Here is a 21,806-nt window from a genome sequence, read left to right as displayed (position 1 = left end):
TCCTTTAAGATGTCCTTTGATGAACTAACCTTCTTGGCCTATACATCTCGCTTAGTCTGGACTGACTGTATATGTGAGCCTGACATGCACAGGCAAACAGAAAGTCATCACATACATTTTTTTTTTGCTCACTGAGACTACTTTATTGTGATCACTTTTGATAATTTGATAATTAGGAATTTGAACAATCCAAAAGTTCAATACCAGTACAATGACACCTATGTGTTGTATTTTTATTTTTATTTTTAGGTGACTCACTAAATACATTATGTTTCATATATAAAATACTGTGAATGAAACATTATCGGTTCATCTCTTCATTAGATCGGCAGTCAGGTGAATCTGCTTTCAGCCCAAAGAAATGTGCCCACACCCTAAACGTAATGCTTTTATGATGGCATACATGGCTACTGAAGGACTGAGAATTATCCTGCTTCATGTCGGCTTTCATCACTTTATTTTTTCAACAAATGAAGTTGGAGCTCTAAGTTCCTGAAAGGATTACAATAATAGTCCTTATGAAACTGGATCGGATACTTTTGGACATTGCGTACAAGCTGTTGATTTTTCCAGACTATTTTTCCTCATGCACTGCTGTTTCAGCTCTTGGGTCAGTGCAACTCCCAAGCTCCTCCACCCTCTTCTCCGATCATTGGTTGGCTTGGAACTTGATCCTGAAAGTTTCTTCCACTATTACTCATTTTTAGCTCTGGTCCGAGCCTTAGGATTAATCTCCAATATCAGCCCAGTGGCAGAGGGTGATGTATTCCTTATACACCTCAAACTTATGCATTAGTCTGGCTCCCTCGTAATCCAGAGTGACTCCCAGTCCCCCCCTGGAGGGTTTTCACACACAGATGGAGTTGATTTTGGTGCTACTCAGGTGCAGAGTTTCTGCAAGTGCTTGACTGAGGAGAAAAGCCACATGTATAATGAAAATATCCTTAAAAGATTTTGAGATCACAGCACCACCAAATGCTCTCCATTACATGATATCATGGTCTCATTCTGAACCCACACTGTAAAAACTAAAGGAGCCTCAAATATCCTGTCGGATACTCAAGGAACTTCAAAATGTAATTTAAGTGCCTCAAAGCTCTTTCTCCTATAGTAGGGTTACTGGAGGAGCATTGACAATCTTTGAGGTTCTTGCTGGAACTAATGGGATCCTTTAAGCACTTTGTATTTAGTTCAGAGGTTCTGGAGTCACCTTTTCATTACCATGAGACCTCGAAGTGCTTTGGGGGAAAATAGAGGAACTTGAATGCGATAAAAGGGTTACTGGAAGATCTTTTAACATTTAAGTGGTTCCTGGAAGATCTCTTATGTTAAAGCCAGCATCTGGAGGAACCCAATGGTTCAGTAAGGCCAGAATAAGGTTATTAATATCCTATTATTATTATTATTATTATTATAGGCTACTGAAGTTTGATTCAGTATACATACCCAGGTGAAAAAGACGTAGGCTACTATTACATGTATTAAAAATGTACTTGAGTGTGTTTTTAGTATAGGCCTACAATACAAATATTCTTATTTGTAATACATTTAACAGTAGCCTACGTCTTTTCACCTGGGTAGCTTACATTTATTTAGTACCTAGGCCTATTTTATTGATTAATTTAAACCTTAAACTACAACACTAAATAATAATAATATTAATAATATGAAGAAGAAGAAGAAGAACCAGGAGGAGAAAAGTTTTAAGTTAAAAGTTGTATTCTGTCACGAAACTGCTGCTCTCTCCTCTGCTGTCGTCGCTTCAGTGATCCTCGCGCTGCTCGCGCGCATCAAAGCTCAGCTGATCGACGTCACCGGGTTTGAATTGAAAGTAACGGCTCCTCTCATCAAAGCTTCCGCCGTTTGTTCGGCTCTCCGTTACAAGGTTTGTAAACTCGCCAAATAAATATAAATACAGAGTCTACTCACTATATATTCAATCACACACATATATAAACTAAACACTGTAAAAATCTGCAAGTATTGTATAATAAATTTAGTTTACCACTCGTTTATTGCACAGTATGAATTGGTTTTAGCCGCGATACGTTGATCTAATGAACAAATGGAAATTATTTACTTATTGTCTTAGATTGATTTAGTCATTCAATTCAACATATTATGTACAACTGTGTCTTAAAATTGCTGATATAGCCTAACTAATTTAGCTGATTCCTGCTGTCGTCATTGGCGTTTGTTATGAATAACAAAAGCAGGTTAATATAGTTTGGTCTGTTTTTGTTTAGCCTAACTGCTAACTTTACTTACTACAGGTGCCCTCATTCTCTCAAATACCATTTTAAAGCCATTTACTGGTCAATAAATATTTGTGAATAATCAGCTTTGTTCTTTTGTTTCTCCAGAACTGCCAGTACATTTCTAAAATAATCTGAACATTTCAGTGGCAATATTGAATTACAGTAAGTTACCTATACACCACATGCAGGTACTTTATTACTATGAACTTTCTCTGTGAAATTGTATTGTTTGACTGTGTACTTGTGTTTTTTTAATCAGTTATTCTCTGAAAATCTTCCCTCATGCTCTCAAATCTCATTCATGTTACTAAACGGTTTGGCGCCAATAATGCTATGCATTTTTTCTTATATCTTTATCATTTGCATTTGAATATAAGACATTTTAACTCTGAATTAACTTCAAGTTTAGTCTTTTTCGACAAAAAAAAGAGGAAAAAGCTATTATATGGCTTCAGAAGACTTACAACACAACCCATAACACATGAGTTGTGAACTCATTGATTATTTTTAGGATCTTTTCTGGGACATTTTTGGAGCTTAACCATTTTTACATAAATTGTTGCATTGAATTGAACTACACAAGTGTACATAAGAATGGTTTCATGAATGATTTACACAATTTCTTTCTGCTTGTGTTTCATGCAGTGAAATTGAACGGTGACTGGGGTTGCATTATGCCTGAGATCTGCTTTTGGGTTCCACAGACAGAAAGTCAAACAGGTTTGGAACGTCACAAGGCTGAGGAAATTATTTAAATTTGACAACTATCACTTTAATAACCTTATTAACAGTAAATGTTGTACTTTGCAGGGATCTCGGTAAGCTGAAATACAAGTTTGAACAAGAATAAAAATCCTCCTGTAGACCCGAAAATCACTGAAGTGCCTGGACCATCCACCAGAAAAGAGGAAAAACAAATGGAAAACGAATCTGCTGTACCTTTTCACTTTTCTAACTCTTTAAGTACCTCACATGTCCCTTATGAGGATTTTATTATTGATTGCATTTTATGTTGCAGCGAGTAAAGGTGCGGTCACATTTTTGAATTTCGTGAAATTACACGGGCAGAAACGTCCATTGATCATTGTCAGCAATGTAGCGACGTAATGTATGAAGCACAGCTCACACAGGAGTCACTTTCAAGCAGCTTTCTGTTGGTCAAATCCAGTGAATTCCAGTAACCAACTTGGTCCCATAGTGACATTTTTGACCACAAACGAAATTGCTGATCGTGTGGATTCTTATTGAAATGACTGGAATTCTACTTCTCCATCTCTACCTCTACTTCCTCTATCTTGTTTCAGAATACTCAACAACCATTTATGAACCCTGTTGATTCAAGTCACAGATTTAAAGGACAAGTTCGGTATTTTACACTTAAAGCCCTGTTTACCGATCGTATCTGATGAAATAGAACGGTTAAGATTAAAATTTGGACACATGCTGCTCTCCCGAGAATTTTAGGTTTATTTCGCTTATATTTAGTTAGAAATAAACCTAAAATTCTCGGGACAGGAGCATGTGTCCAAATTTTAATCTAAACCGTTCTATTTCATCAGATACGATCTGTAAACAGGGCTTTAAGTGTAAAATACCGAACTTGTCCTTTAAGCTTTTCAAAAGGCATACTGTTCATTACAGTCTCCAGTCTAACGGCATCCCAGACTTCAACACTTTATGATTCAAAATAGCTGAATAACTAATCATCAGAGATTTCCATGCATTTTGTTGAAATGTCTTTTCTTGTATAGCCTATTGCATATACTTGGTTGATTATTCATTTTGCGTATGTATTTTACTATTCTTTTGTGTATTCATTGATATTAATCTATAGTTAGCTTTTTTCCCATGTGTATGGAAGTGTATGTATAAAAATGAATATAAAATATGTAATAAACAATTCTTATTTTGTATTTGGTTCAATTTATTTATTATAATAGTAACCATAGTCAAAGGTAACCATAGTTACAACATGAAATTAAATATCTAAAAAAATGAAATTTGGTTCCTGGAGGCACCCAAAGTGGTTCCACACAGTGATTTATGTAAGAGTTCCTCGGGAAACTTGTGTGGTTCTTCAGAGAACCACCCCTTTTTAAAGGGTGCCTAGAGGATCTACAGACGGTTCCGCCGGTGTGGCAAAGTGAAGAACCCCAAAAGGTTCCTCCAGGCACCTTTTATTTTTACAGTGCACAGAGGGAAAAAATCCCAACTAAAATCTCTTTGACATCTTAAATGTTTCGCCTAGTCAGCAAATGGAGACTTTGCATAAAACTCATTTTATTTTAAGCCCCTGGTAATCTCACAAATGTCTCCTCTAAAGCGTATTAAAAAATGAGATCTCCTTAATATCGCATTTGTTTCTCTTATGAGATTAAACTGAGACCAAATGGAGATTGTTGCTAACAACTACTACTGCTCAGATGTTTTCCCTTGAGAAACATACCACAGTGTTTTCTCATATTTGTCTCTTCTAAAGTTCGAGATCTCAACAAATTCTCAAACTGTGCTCGGATATTCCATGATATCAGTTTGTAGGGGTTGTAAAATCTCTAATATTTTAAATTAATTTGTTCTATATCAGTGATAACAAGCAAATTGAGACTTTTGCTTGAGTTTCTGTTTCTCTGATTTTCCTCCTTAGAAAAGGGCCTTAGAAATCTCTCAGTTGTTTTCAGTTTATTTCTTTTGGGAAAAGATCTCAAGAATGTCTCAGTCAGTGCTCAGATTTGCCAAGATACCAAAGTCTGGAATTAAAAGTTATTAATATTAAAATATATAAATATGAAGTCAAACATTTCTCATCAAAAACACCAAATCTTAACAATCCACATAACTTTTTACTGTTGTCTCATTTGTGTATATTTGTATATCTCAAGAAATTTAGGAGAAACATCTGAGACATAGTTATTTGTATGATTTACTGTAGTCAGCCGGATCCGGGCCATATCCAGATCAGATGGTGGACCTGCACCAGATTCTCCCCTGTAAGGCCTCATCGGCACGACAGCCATCGGCACCGATCCTCAACAAACTCGTCTCCATACCGGCGTGACTCCGATCTTCAACCAGATGGAACTGGATAATATTCTGAATGTTCCGATCCAATCTGACTTCTGACCTATAATGCTGCCTGAATCATAATCTACACTGTTCGTTCATTGGCCAGAGGAGAACTGCCCCCCCTCGACTGAGCCTGGGTTCTCCCAAGGTATTTTTCTCCATTCTGTCTCCTGATGGAGTTTTGGTTCTTTGCCACTGTCGCCTTTGGCTTGCTTAGGACACTTAATATTCAACAATATTATTGATCTGCCTGCACTGACACCATTGTATGAGAACTGAACTGGACGATGACATCACTGTTTTTGTCCAAAGTATCTGTATACATAAATTAACTAAATGAATAACTTTTTGTTTAACTGGACTATGACACTATTTTCTTCTAGATCTGCTGTACAGCCGAAACAAACATTGTTGCATTATTTTCCTGTTATCACTGTAAAGCTGCTTTGAAACAATCTGTATTGTAAAAAAGCGCTATATAAATAAAAGTGACGGCCATTATTTCTGCCTTCTCCATCACTTATAAATTCACCTCATTATGAGTCCATCGCTTCCCTAATTCCGGAGAAGGACAAAGTGTCTGAGTTCATGTACTCCTCCACTCCCCTCACTCTATCTCAGAGAGGGAAACCTGATCATGGAGGTTTTCCTGCTTTCCTAAATCTTCATTCCTGCTGTAAACTGATGACCTGGAAAGAGAGTGTGGATTCTTCATTGGCTACTCTAAGAAAGAAGAGGCTGATGGTACTTAGAGACACACTCTTGGCCCGGTCTTTCTATGCATCAACAAGTTCCCACAAGTCCTAGTAGCTATCTGACACCACAGCTATGGGATAGTTGCGATTCTGAAGTCTTTAGGGAGGCCGCATATTCAACATGACACCTAATATCCCCACAGAGCGCCCCAACGTGCTCAGCATACTTGCCAAGCAGCACGTGGTCATCCGCATGTTGAGCGCGTGTATTAGAGCTGGGTCAAACTCAACGTCACTTGTTGGTGTTGCTAATTGTAAATAAATGTCATCCTCATTGTGAGTAATACTTTAGTGTGGGCTACATCATAATAGGTCAAGGTGAATGAAATGAGATGGAAACAGATCGACTCCCAGCCTCAGCCTGTCCACAGTCTATCTATATGTCTATCTATATGTTTTACATGAAACACAAAACTGACAAGCAATGCTCAAATCAGCAGTTAAAATCTGATTGGTTGGCTATACACTTCTTCCATAAGTAAGGGCACATATTTTTCTCTATTATTGTTATTATTAGTAGTAGTAATTGTAGTAATAGTAGATTGCTAAGAAACAACACAGTAAAGTCATGACATGACGTGAGTGCTTATAATGAGCATTTCGATGAGAAACTAATCAATGGATTTTACTCTGTTTAACATATTACCCTTCTGATTGGTCAAGAGCGATATTTAGCAGTCAAATATTTATTAATCATCACCCCTCACCCCTCAATGCTTTATTACCACTATAAAATGCAGAGTGTCACTCAGCAGTCTTTTTCATAAAAGTTACAGATTTAAATATGGTCTTGAAGGACTTCAGTTTTACTTTTATGGTGACTAGAAAACTTTAGAAGATCTGAAGCTTAGATTAGATTAGAATGTAATAATGGTATTTTGTATTAGTGGAAAATAATTACAATTAAGAAAAGAAAATAATTTTAACTCAGATTAATATTTCTTGCCCAGACATTTATTTATTTGTTTATTTAGGAAGAATCTGTGTAATAAGTGGGATACTTAACAAATCAAACTTCTTTGGGGCAATATAAGACCCATTTGCCTACTTTTCCACAAACAAAACTTCTAATCCCAATCTATAGACATTTTCCCATACATTATATGTATTCTCACATGCCTTCATTTTAATTAATTTCCTTCACACCAGCCTATTGTTTAAAACTTGCCATAAAGCAAAGTTAACTGTGGCTGGTAGTGTCATGTTAGTTAGACTGTCTCTTCCCATCTAAGTGGGCAGTTTTTGCCCAAAATAACCTGCAATGTGGACCAGATTTTATGCTATTTGTCAACAGCAAAATTCCCTATAAAATCAAGGATGTAACCAAACATTAGGGGCATCCAAAGGTAAAAAGTAAAAATGTATCATTAAAATCTATAATGTTCAGCACCTACTACAAGCTAATTCTGTTCACTACACTACAGTATATTAAATAAATGAGTGAAGACAATAATTTTGATGCGAATAAATACAGGCTTTTACAAAAGCCCTGAAGGTTAATGTATAGCACTGCTGACTACTCCCACCTGTCTGTTTAAGGCTTGATTTATTTCTTACACATGACAGGAGCGACTCTTACTTTGACTGATCTTCCTGGAGCCGCTGGGGTCAGTATCAAAAAACAACCTCCCGCTGCAACGGGCCCAGCTATACCCTCCAAATACTCCAAACATTTGTGGATGAATTTCAGTTGTCCTCGTATCACAAAGCACTTTAAATTAAAACAAGGCCTCTAGCCTTGACCGTGTCTCCCACCCAACCTTTTATTCCCCCTCGAAAGGACCCCCCACTGTTGTTTATTTCTTTTGGATTTTTATTTATATCACCGCATACTATAGGAGGTGAAGCTCACAAGGCAGAAGATATCCCGCGCATACTGGGAAACAGCTGCACCGTGAACGGAGAGCCACATGTGCCCTCCATGAAGCGCAGCCGTCATTGCGCCATCACCGTGATCAAACATGACGTCAAAGAGCAGGTGCTAATGGAAGCCAGTTATTGGGGTAAGTGGCAGATTGTGAAGCGATCGAGGTGATGATGGCACAGCAAGCATGCAGCCCTGTGAATAACTCTTAGGGTAATTAATGAGGGGAGGCTGGCATCCCCTTACAAACTAGGAGCTTGAACCACATTCTAACACCTACTCCCTCTTACATCTCTCCTGCACACTTCTGTCCAATAGTATCTGCATTTTGATTAAAGTAGCTCTATTAACCCTGTAAAGCCCGTCTGTTTGTTTGTCGTTTAATTGGAACAGTTTATTAAACCGTTAGACCAAAAAATTGTTTAGTATCATATTTGATACATCAGGCTTTATGGCTCATATAATATGATATAGTGAGAATATGAAGCACAGACTCGAGGAGAAAAAAAACGCCTCAGTTTTATTCAGAGGCCAAAAACGAGAAAAATGTAGCAATTTGCACAAAAAACAAAAAAACAACAAAAAAAAAAACAGACTACTTAGATAGAATGCATATAAATATCAGTTGTCACTCTATAGTTCCCAATAAGTCTAAAGATAATAATTAAATTCTTAGTGGTATGAGCAAAGCTCTGTATTTGTTTTTGCTTTTTATTGTGTGGGCAAAATATATAAATGCAATGCAATACAATGATGATTGAGAGATAATAATAATAATAATAATAATTGTTCTTCAAAAGCATGATGTATCATTTTTAATACTCACATTTTAACATGATTTTCTCTTTAAAAAATATGTATGGATAATCAAGAAAACCTAAGTGGCTTCAGTAAATGTTCATCTTGAAATATTACTAACAATATAAAAGTTATTCTTATGCTTTATAAAAATCTTTAAAGATTTCACATCAAAAAGACGAGAGTTCCCCTATTATGCTACTTTAAATGTTCCTAAATTTGTTTTGGAGTAGCCTACTCCTACAACTGGTTTACATGCATCAAATGTCAAAAACTGATTGGTCAGATCACCCAGTCTGTTGTGATCGATCTACCGCTTACAGCACATGATCATGATCAGCGTTTTGAAATATTCGAAGAACTAGTTACTCAACCCGAACCTCCATCGCAAAGATGACTTGAGCAGGACATTTATCAGTGATGCGCTACTCAGTTTGGCGTTCATCATGAGATGTTGCAACTGTAATTCCTCACCATCAGCATTAACAAGTGTATGTCTATCAACAAACCGATGTGTATATTTCTCATTTATTGTGGTGAACGTGGGAACTGCATCATTAACTGCATCCTAACAACACAAATGCTAGCCGAGCACTAACCTGAATGACTGATGTAACATTAAAGTTTGTAAAACAAATCTTGCTCCATCCTTTAACATTATTCAAGTAGTAAGAATAACAGACAATCTGCATTAATGGACACAATTTTAGGTAATAGTGGTCAACAGCTGATGCAGAAGTATTCAGTAAAACAGTAATAACGCGAGTAAGCCGGTTAGCAGGAGAGCTATACAATATAAAACACAAAACTATGTATTTTGAACACTCGGTAGAAAATATATACATTGAAAATCTGAACATGCAATACATCAAAAGAAAGAACAGATCCTCTGCTTTTATACAAAACCAAAAAAGTTCATGTTCTAGCTTCATACATTGTTTTTTTAGTTGTTTTTTTTTACACTTGAATGTGGTCAAGTTTCATAAAAAAGCAACATTTTAAGGAAAATGCTGAGAAAATCACGTTTTGGTCAAAGACTACGTCTTGATAGGATTTAGAATGAAGATCAAAACATAGATGGAGTAGATCAAGACCATCAACACCCCCAAAGTTTGCGCAGTCCAATGCCTCATCGTGGGTCGACATTTTATACAGTAACATTAGGCAGTTTTGATTTATATGCAGTTTAATGTTGATGATCGCTTTATTTTACATACTGTATGGATCTGCATACATACGCTATCGCTTGTTTCTGCTTTGTTTTCACATGTCTTTTTATCTGGAGATCCTGTACTCTTTCAGAAGATGCCTAATAGCGCCCCCTACAGTATAACAGTGAAAACGAGGAAAGCCGGAAAATTTCATCAATGGCGGGGAAGCGTTGTCTCATAAATAACGGAAATATCTGTCAATGCTGAGAAGAGTTTAAAATGATGTATGACCAGTATATAAGGTATATTGTATGTAGGCACCAATATTGAATAAATTAATATTAGTTATATATAAAATAAAAATGATTCTATTAGGTAAAGTAGTTCATTATCAAAGTTTGCCAAGCAAGTGGTTGCTCAATTTTACTTTGAGAACAGCTCATCCAATCAGGTTTTAGAGCTAGAACTATCTATTTTACAATCAATTATTTTATTATACACTCTCTTTACTACACTCTCTCTTGTTTGCAATATTCTGCAATGATGGCGATTTCTGGATCTATCTGGATTGACCAAGTTTCAAACGAGGTCACAGGTGTGGAAATGTCACACTTTAAATGTCTTAAATGGATGAGCTACAGGAGGAAGGATTTGGAAATAGATGTTACAATTGGACCCTCCTAAATTACATGGAAAGCTGATGGAATGTTACATTTTCAAGATCTCTTAAGTAGTTCCTGTTTTGGGTACAAAGACCAACCTGGACCATTTTATCTGAATCAATTTCTGGTTCAAGCCCAGTTTGTGCCTCACCAGTCAAAAAAATCAGCATCTCTTTCGTAAAAACAGCTGCCAAACTCACTGGCCAGGTTTCTGTTTGCTTGAGTTTGTCATGCGTTGTTCATTAGGACATGAGTCTCGGAATCAATCTTATTTTACAGCACAATTCAGGTCGGCGGGACACGCTCCGTAACATATTGCTCCCAGAAGGTCCTTCTCCTTTGACATCTAGCGCAAATGTAATCCCGGGAGTGTCTTTTTAAATTTCTCATTGGTGACATGTCTCTCTGATGACATATGCATCCACTTTTAGATTGCATTCGTCATTATGGTACTAAATAAAAACCAAATGTCTCTGAGACTGCGATAAAATCTATTTTCATGACTCCAGGAGAGTGTTGTATTACATGTTTTTTCCCCCTGCTTGCTTGCTCTCTAGTCTTCCCTCTTTCTTTGGATGTAGTAATGGGATCATTTATACACATACAGTTTGCTATTAAGCGGCTGGCGGATCAAAGGTAATTACGTGACAGCGCTGGGCCCCAAATGCAGCAAGGCCCGGTCCATTCAGCCCCACGTTCCCACGCATTCCTAGCAGAAATGTCGAGTTTATTTGTGAAATGTGGTCAGTGCCTCTGTCAGATGCATTATTTAATCAGGCGGCTGTTTGATTCAGTGATAATTGATTCTGTGTTTTCTTACTCGGTTTAGGAACTAGGAATACAGACAATAAACAGACTTTTAAAAAAGCTAATATTTTGCAAATCGGGTATTTATTTAAAAAGGCAAATCCTGCCAAGAGCTTGATTATTTGTATGATCAAAAAGCCATTTTACCACATTGCTTCATTCACCAGGCTTTCATGATGGGCCACATTTAAATAAATATGAAAAAAGGGCCTGAATGTAAAAATCACAAACAGATGGGCCGCTCCAGTGAAAATCACACTCTTTAAAACGCCCATGTGCTGGCCAGCACAATATGAATGTGATTTTTAATTGCTAGTGACTGGGACTCGTGGTTTCCTCTCTAGGTGATCTCAATTAAGGCCATTCAGGAAACAGTGAGAAATTGTGGAAGGAAAAGAGTTTGACTGGTTGGTAGGCGCTGTACGCACACTTAGTGCTGGAGCAACAAAATGTCATTTTGTATCTGATTGCAGATTTCTGTTTCTTGTTTTGTTTTTTCCATCAAAGTCCCCCACTGCTAAAAACAATCAGTCCAGAGATTGAAATCAAATCCCTTGCTTCGGAAAAGTTCAAATACTGGTCTGCAAGTCCAGCATAATCAGAGCTCTATGGGAGCAAGTATTTGGTTTCGGGGAGCATTGGCATATTCGTGACGCTGAATGTCCACACTATCGGTAAATAAGAATAACTTCAAGGACCGCAACTATACAAGCACCCAAACAAGCTAAAAGTAGCAGATTTCCAACCAGATGAGCACTTTAGTCACTCAAGTCTTTTGCAAACCTAAACATAATTCAAGAATAATTGTAAATATATTCTATTAGAAATACAATGTGATGATGGTGTATTTTTAATGAATATTTTTTGTTTGTATAGTTATGTCTGTATCGCCAGTCATATAATTTTATTTTATTTTATTTTTTATACATGCATGATAAAGAGTTTTGTTGTTTCTATCCACACTAAATAAATCAAATTGATATGGTTACACATTGTTGCAGTGGTCCACTTTTGACATTCTAACTATAAGTAACTTTGCAACTACAGTAAATGTCAACTTACTCTCAGTAGAGTATTAGTAGACTTAAGTTAGGGTTAGTTGTGAGAGTTCAAGTTAGTTGAATAAGTTGACATGTACAGTGGGTGCAAAGTTACTTATAGTCAGTAGAATGTCTATTGGGGAGCATCAAAATAAAGTGTTAGTAGATATTAAGCAGACAGGCTAATAATACTCTAACGACTGCTATTGTTACTTTTGTTTAGTAGAATGTCTAAAGTGGTCCATCGAAATAAATTCTTATTTATTGTATTATTTAATTTTAAATAATGAAGAGAAAGTGACAAGTTTTCAGAGGAACCAAGTTGGTTTTACTCTCATTTGACATTCATAATTGTTAATTCCATGATGGATATGGTTCAGAAATCATATCCACCCTGTCACATTAAAATGGACAGGAGAAAATAGTGCCTTATAAAATGACCTTTAACCATATCTGGTACGGTGTTTCCATATGGCAACAGTCTTTGAATAAACCAATAATATGCCTTTTTAAGCCACATGACATTTGATTTTCATTTCAAGACAGGGGTCACTCTTACAGTGAACACACATACTGAAAAGCTCCGCAAATTAAAAATGTTCTGTACATTTCTTCTACAGATTTTTAGTCTGTATCTTTAATAAGTTAAAAATATGTTTCTGTTCACAGATCAATTTTATCTTATAGTTCTAAAAAAAATAAATAAAAAAAAGTTTACAAGAAAAAATATAAACGTCACCATTTCTATGGAAGCCCTGAAACGCAACGTAAAAAAATTAATAAAATCCGTAAAAATAATAATAATAATTTTTAAAAAATAGAGCATTCCGACTTCAATCTCGAAATATTTCAACTTTAATATCAAAATATGTCGACTTTAACATCGAAACATTTCAACTTTATTCTCGAAATACTTCGACTTTAATCTCGAAATGCTATAATTTTTTTTTTTTTTTACGTTGCGGTTCAGGGCTTCCATACTGTACCACAAAGAAATTGAAGTAATGTATTTCCTCACTGAGAATTTAACAGTAGATAGTGGCATCAATTATATTACTGCACTTGTTTATATTCAAATATTTATTGTAATATTATTGTGTTAATGCATAGATAACAAAATTCCGATTTTAATATCATGTGTTCAGAAATTGTTATACTCAGCAGAAAGGCCAAGAAGAGTGCATAATTGACCATGAAAGTGAAGATGAGCACAGCTTTTAAGAGCAACATTAAAGAACAAATGATAATGATTGCCTCAGTTTGAGTATGGAAAGTCGCAGCATTCTGCATGTTTTAATAGTACTCCAGATGGAAACAGTTCATACTATCGATGTCTCTCCAATCCTCCCTTAAGCATAACTCAATCAATCCCTGCACTGTCAGGACCCATGAGAGCGAAAGGCTGCATACTAACATGCTCTCCAACAACACTCACTGTATACGTTCCCATAGTCTGTGTAAAACAGAGCACTCCTGTGTCAACAGCGCATGCTCGAGCCATGATCCCGATGGCACCACATTAATTCACTTTCATGGTTATTTACAGGTCAGGGATGACGTGTAAACGAGCTAGAGTGTGTCTTTAGTCGTGAGGCTGAACTCCAGGCCTGGCTGCATGGTAAATAATGAGCTCCCATGGGTCATAGCTGTGCTGCCCTGGAGTCCATGTCCCCAAACTGCAGGCTCCTCATTACCTCACCAACAACCAATTCAACAACTTGCCTGGTGCGATTGTTGAGGTAAGCCGAGGCTTAGCAGCTCTGAGGGTAAAGGCTCCTAATCCAGCATTAAGAGCTGACGGTAGACGTGACGGTTTCTGGCATTTTAAAATTTCATTGTGTTACCGTCGCACTGAGGTAAAATATATACGGTCTAACAGCATAATTGCCTAATTCCCCCCATAGCCTATTTCTGAATGGGCTGACAGCTTTGCTTCGATGAAAACAGAAAATTTGACAACTGCGACATTTTCCCCAAACTGTTATATTGCATGTATGGCTACGAATTTAAATAAACTTGCAATAAAGTAAACATTTCACATAAAAATTTAACTCTCAACACTGAATATATATGTAATTAACATCACCGGTTCTTAACTGGGGGTCTCAAACATCTAAGGATGCTGCAAATGTCATTTGAAATCAGGATTGTTACAGTAAAATAATTTAACAATTAGACCTTTTCAATCTGGGATTTTTCACTCGTTTTATTGTCCACCAAGTAAAAAGTAAAGTATGGAATGCACATTTTAAAACACTACACTTGCCAATTTTGTAAATGGTAACAGAGGACCAGAATCATACATTAAAAAGTTGTTGAAGTCCTTGCAACAAACAACCACACAGAAACATGTACCTCGTTGCTAGGAGACGCATGACAAATGAAAACAATATGTCTAAAATTGGCTCAAAATATCAAACATGTTTGGTATCCACAGACTGCGTGGGTTCATAGTCTGAAGCTAAAAAATCTGTCTGTCCCCTTCATGCACTGCAGGGCTTTTCACACTGTGCTTGACCCCTGGTTGTCTTCTTTTTAAACCCTGCTTGTAATATAGAAACCATGTTAGCAACACTTTTTACCAGAGCTGTAAAGAGTACCTAAAAACAATACTTGAGTAAAAGTACAGATACCTTACAGCGAAAATGACTCCATTATGATTTACAAGTCACCAGATCCATTACAACTAAGTGCTAGGCCCGGTTCTACAGAAAGGGCTTAGATTAAGCCAGGATTAGGCCTTAGTTCAATTTGGACATTTAAGCAGCTTTTATAAATGTGCCTTAAAAAAATCTTACTAGTGTGCATCTTGAGACAAAACAATGGTACTGCCGTTGTCTTCATTCACCCGCATGAGCAGAAGCGCTTTAGTTTCACAATCTGTTCAATTTGACTAAATATTTTGACATCTGAGTGGAAGGCATTTTTGCACTGAACGCTTTTTGCTCTTAAAAACACAAGACGCGCATAATAGTAACCAACTGCAGAGCCGCAGCGCTGATGAATGGAAGAGAAGGAAGGGTTTTGAGCGCAAGACGTGGCACAACGGTCAAAGATGATCATTTAGCACATATTTAAATAGAAAAACTATTAAAAAGCTTACTGTAAACAGCGCTGAGTAATAACGTCATCTTCACAAGTCTTTATGATTGGCTCAAAGCAGACTTCTTATGTCATCGCGTTCTGACTTTTCGCACGTGCAGATACCGGTAATCTTCATTCCGCGTTCACACAGATCACATTACCAGTAATTTACTGGTAATGTTACAGCTTCCCTTGTCTACAGTCTTTAGTTACAGTCTTTACTGGTAATTTACCGGTAAATTACCAGTAACAGATCATGTGTGAACAGGACCATTTAAAAAATACTGGTAAATTGCCGGAACCAATTTACCAGTATTTTTTAAATGGTCCTGTTCACACATGATCTGTTACTGGTAATTTACCGGTAAATTACCAGTAAAGACTGTATGTGTGAAAGGGGCTACTAACTGCAAATATCTAAATAAGAATGTTACTGTAACCCGAATGAATGTACTGTGTGAAACGGCATCTAATGAATACCCAGGATTAATTGTTAACCACAGGTAAATTGTGAGCAATGTGAAACGTAAAGCAAGATAACCCAGGACTTGGTTTACCCGGGGTTTAGAATAACCTAGGTTAACTATTCAAGTGTGAAAAGCCCTGTAGTGTATTCGAGTTATAAGTCTGATCACTTAGAGAAGTAATAGCACGTCATTTCTCGAAAAAAACACAATAATTTATTGTATCATTACATCTGTAACACAAATAGTATGGGACAAGTTACCCATCAAAGTTGAATTTTTAGCATTATAGGTTTGTTCAACACATGTTCAATGCATGTGTGTATCTCTATGTGTGTGTGTGTGCGTGCACGTGTGTGTGTGTGTGTGTGTGTGTGTGTGTGTGTGTGTGTGTGTGTGTGTGTGTGTGTGTGTGTGGAAGACAGTTCAGGATGCATTTGTTTTGCTGCCAAAGCATTCCCTGTCCTTGTGAGAAGAAAAAAACATTGGTCTGCAACACCTGAATGCAATTCCTCAGATTGCAGATGATATAAGCAGAACATTTTCATGCCAGTGGAAATGTGAGCTCTCACCAGCTGGCCTGGCCAGACCTTAGCCTCCAAATTCTATCCATCTGTTAGCTGACTCCCAATCCGCACTTCAAGGGCTCCTTCTGGGCAGTGTGGGACACTATGAAAAGCAGGAGAGAGACCGGCCGGCCTGATCTGGTTTTGATCTGGACCGAAAGAAAAGAGAGAGAGCCTAACTTTGGCATTGCACAGCCTCATCGCAACATGCATGCAGCCTGAAGTCATATCAGAATTATAGTATTTATGTGATGAGCGCACATGAACCCCACCATAATGACGTAATTACGCTGCTTTCAAGTCCTCCTGGGAAGTCCCTACTAACTAGTTCGGAAGTTGTAATTATAATTTGATTTAAGTTCAAGTGATTTTAGTTGGAATTCAATGGATTTGCTGAGCTATTTAATTTTTCTTTCTCTCCTTTTCAATTCCTCACAAACAGGAAGCTTTCAGCTCTAATGAGAGCAAATATTGCACATTAAAAATGTAACTGATGTGTTTAATTAGTCTCATGCTGCCTGTCACCTCATAAACTGGATAAATTGGTATTATTACACCATCAGAAATTACCCAACATTTAATTTGACTACAATCACTTCAATTCACATCAATATGTAAGACTCCCAAACCTATAATCAGGAGCTTCCCAGTAGGATTAGTAAACATTTCTCTCTATGTCTCCTTCACCTTGAGGGGCCATGGCAGGTGTAGAGAAGGTCAGCAGACCTCTGGCTCTCCACAGAAGAAGACATTTGTTCTGCGGCAGCTGCAGGAAGACTTTACAGATGTTCAAACACACAGAATAAAGTGAACAAACGGGGGTTCACCTTCTTGATTTTTGTGACAATCCGTTCCCACAGAATTTCTGTATGTTGTTACTACTATGAAAAATTCCAGTATTGTGGCAGTACAATGATACTTTGATTTATAACATGGTACTGAATGGTTAACAGATAACAGCATTTTCATGGTAACCCATGGTGTCATGCTTAACATGTAAGCGATGAAATCAGCAGTATACACACACACACACACATTTTTACTTAAAATCTATTTTATTGTTATAAATGTTATTTTGAATATTCTATCAAAGAATGGTGAAAAAATGTAAAAGTATATTTTTCATAAAACATAACTGTTTTTTAAATATATTTTACACAAAAATATTAAGCAGCATTAACGTTTACAACTGTTATAATTATACAAAATATTTCTTTAGCAGCTAATTTCTTGGCTGCTGAAAATAAATTATTTTTATTATTATTCTTGGCCATCAGAGAAATAAATTAATAAAAAAATTGTTTACAATAGTTTTGATCAAATAAATGCAGCCATGGTTATTTTGCATGAGATACATATTTGAAAAACATAATTAAATCATACCGTCCCCACACTTTTGAACGGTAGTGTATTTTATCAAATTTTGTTTATAAAGGCTTAAAATTCGCCAGTCTGATCAAATAAGAATCAGGAAAGATATATTAAATCACAAATGAATTTGAAAAAAAAATATTTAACATTCCTTTCAGTTCATTCACACTAAAAATGGAAGATCGAGCAATCTAGGATCTTCTAGGATCTGTTATACTGCGCAAGTGCGCATTTTGACAAACACTGCACAATATGCCTAGTATATACTATTTAAAGTCAAAATAGTACAAATAGCAGTATGTTATTCTGAACGTACTGTAGCCACTGCTTGGTGAAACAAATCTCCCTAAATGTACAGTAGCTACTCGAACTCATGTGAGACAGAAAACAGGAAATGTTATGTGAGGACATGAAGACGTTCCATTCATCCATTCTGATTTACAGTCATAATAATAATAATGCTCTCTCTCTTTCGCTCTCAAATGTAATCTCATTTGTGGCGTCTGGCTGTTCCTACGTGTCAGGCCACAACAAAGCCCACTGTTTCCTATAGATTTATGACAGAAGCAGAATTTGCCATGAAAGAGCATTTCTTTCCTGACCTGGTGCTGGGAGTCAGTAAATGATGAAGCCCATGTGTGTTGGGTTGTATAGTACTGTTTTGTTTTTTCCAGTAGTGAGCAGCAGCAGAAGTGGGTTCTCCACACAAGCCAACAGTGGGAACTGTGTGTGCACTACTTGACTTTTCTTTGGAGGCGTGACGGTGGAGGAAATGTGCATGCATTCATGACCTTGCAGTGCACACACACACACACACACACACCTGTGTGCGCTCGGCTCCAAATCATCATAGAAAGTCATTTATCTTGACACTGTTACATGGATTAAGTACATAATATGGAAAATGATGTCCATGGAACAGGGATCAACAGATCTAACACTGTGTATTCAGACCAGATGTTTTCAGATGTTTCTGTCCTCACTGAACAGCAATACAACACAAAGCAACACAATCACATTTAATGTTTAATAGATGTGTGAAGGATGATTTAAAATTTCACTGTGGGCAGCGTTATCACAATGAGAAGAAAAAAAAACAAGTGACAGACCATTTTTCTTATTATTAGTATAGCGCTTTAAACAATTAAGATTGCTTCAAAACACCTTCACGTTTAATAAAGAGGAAAATAACAGTGATGTTAAAATCACCATGAAATAAAAAATTGCATTTTTTTTATGGAATATTGCAGTATTTATTATAAATGATTTATGTGCATCATTATTTTCTTTTTTTTTTCATGTGTCCTCGTTATCAAATAACTTCCCCTCCCTCTTGCAGCGACATCTTTTTTTTCTCTGATGGTGTGTTTTCTGGCGCGAGGGCGGGGCAACCTGTCACTCACATGTGATCGACCAATAGCAAATAACAATGATCCAACAATCCAATCAATTCCTCATGATGCACAAAATCAAGTCCTGCTCTACATTTTTTCTTGCTCGAGAAGCAGTTTTACTCAGATATATGTCACAATAGTTTCTTGCCGACTTTAATGTTAAATAATCAATCAATTACGAAATTAATTAAATGTCAGCTGAGGTCTACAGAAGATAATAGTGTCATCATTAAGCTCAAGTCAGTTCAGTGTTGTTTCAATTTAGTTCAATGACAGTGTCAATGGAGTTCATCGCACATGAAACAAGTTTAATTCAGCTAACAGCAACTCAACAGAAGACAACAGTGTCATTATTAGCTCAAGTCAGTTCAATGTTGATTCATTTCCATTCAATGATAGTGGCAATGTTGCAAAGTTAGTGTCATTATTCAGCTCGATTCAGTTCAACTTTTGTCAGTGTGTCTGAATTGTCTTTTAAACCCTTTTAAAACTTTATTTTGTGGCAACCGGTTACAATGCAGTGGTAGACACAGCATATAGTAATCAGCGGGTTGGTCATCTAATAATCAGGTGAATGAAATGAAGCCTATCTTTAGGGCAATTAAGTATAAATAAGATGTAGATTAGATATAATTACTTTTTTACATTATGGTAATGAGAATTTGTTTTGTTTTTCATTATGGTAATGAGAATTGCAGGGGGAAATGAGCTTAATTATAATGAAAATAATCTTAATAAAAAAAATAAAAAGTAATGAGATATTATTTAAACTGTATTTATACTTAAATATTTTTTTGGGTGATTTATATATAAGGGTTAAAGGGATAGTTCATCAAAAACTTACAGAGTTTTCATTTTTGGATGAACTAACCCTTTAAGTTAGAGTTTTGTCAGGGAAAGATGTTGAATATTAGTAATGTCCATAAATGTCCACTAAAATCCATTTTAGTCTCACCTGCAGTTATAACTGCAGTAAGATCATCCACTGACCTTTCAGAAAACTACATCTAATGTTGCTATGAAAAAAATGATTTGTTAGGTAACCTATACTTAACATCTTAAAATCTAATTTAACTGGTATTAATTTAAATAAAAAAAAAAGTAATAATATTGCTGAAAAAAAAGGAAAAGATTAAGATATGGTAATAAAAGTCTTTTTTTAAAGGTCACATCAAATATAAATAGCACATTAAAGGTAAAGAGTGTGCAGTATAACTAAACCATTTGTAAGTTAACTTCCTGAAGACTGCAAAAACTGTGGCTCGGTGGTGCATCGTTTGAGCATGTGCCTCAACCAATGGCATGGTTTGCCCAAACCATGAAAACTGAAGGGAACAATCATTGAGCCTTATTCATTAAACACAAGCTGAACAAATTTCGGTCATTAAACAACCCAATTTTAAATAACCTAGGTTCATGACTCCACATGTCAGCAAAAGTGCAGACCTTTTACTGCAGTTTCCAGCTGAAATTAACATTATTTAGGGAGTAAAACACCAACAACTTTTATGGGCAGATTATTGATTAATAAAGATGCCTTTGCAATTTAACAGATCTGGAATGATTTTGTGGGAAAATATTGCTAAGTCAAAATGTGCCAAGCTGATAGACTCCTATCCAAACAGACCGAGTGCTGTAATAAAATCAAAGGGTGCTTCAACTATTAGTATGGAAGCTTGTTTCTGCCACAGAATATAAAATAAAAAGGTAACTGCGACTTTTTATCTCGCAATTCTGACTTTTTGTCTCAGAATCGCATGCTATAAAGTCGCAATTGCTAATTATAAAGTCAGAATTGCGTGATATAAAGTCGCAATTGTGTGTTAAGTCAGAATTGTGAGATATAAACTTGCAATTGCGAGAAATAAACTTGCAATTCTGACTCTTTTTTTCTCTCAGAATTGCATGATAGTCACAATTGCTAGTTATAAATTCAGAATTGCATGATATAATGTCGCAATTGTGAGTTATAAAGTCAGAACTGCATGATATAATGTCGCAATTGTGTGTAGAGGCAGAATTGCATAATATATTAATGTCACAATTGTGTGTTATAAAGGCAGAATTGTGAGATATAAACTCGCAATTGCGAGAAATAAACTTGCAATTCTGACTTTTTTTTCTCAGAATTGCATGATATAATGTCGCAATTGCTAGTTATAAAGTCAGAATTGCATGATATAATGTCGCAATTGCTAGTTATAAAGTCAGAATTGCATGATATAATGTCGCAATTGCTCGTTATAAAGTCAGAATTGCATGATATAATGTCGCAATTGCTAGTTATAAAGTCAGAATTGCATGATATAATGTCGCAATTGCTAGTTATAAAGTCAGAATTGCATGATATAATGTCGCAATTGCTAGTTATAAAGTCAGAATTGCATGATATAATGTCGCAAATAATTGTGTGTTATAAAGGCAGAATTGTGAGATATAAACTCGCAATTGCGAGAAATAAACTGCAATTCTGACTTTTTCTCAGAATTGCATGTTTATATCTCACAACTCTGACTTTATAACACGCAA

At 36.2% G+C, this 21,806-nt stretch overlaps 1 long non-coding RNA gene across 1 annotated transcript; it reads left to right on the top strand.

Moving 5' to 3' along the window:
* Nucleotides 1-1,038: 1,038 nt before the first annotated feature.
* On the top strand, nt 1,039-4,171 carry LOC309486101. Its single transcript, XR_014201392.1, has 4 exons — nt 1,039-1,885; nt 2,364-2,420; nt 2,904-2,978; nt 3,069-4,171. It is a non-coding gene; the product is annotated as an uncharacterized lncRNA (long non-coding RNA).
* Nucleotides 4,172-21,806: the final 17,635 nt, after the last annotated feature.

Source organism: Leuciscus leuciscus (genome assembly GCF_965113295.1).
Source record: "Leuciscus leuciscus genome assembly, chromosome: 22".
Lineage (NCBI taxonomy): Eukaryota > Metazoa > Chordata > Actinopteri > Cypriniformes > Leuciscidae > Leuciscus > Leuciscus leuciscus.
This window is presented reverse-complemented; position numbering and strand designations above follow the sequence as displayed.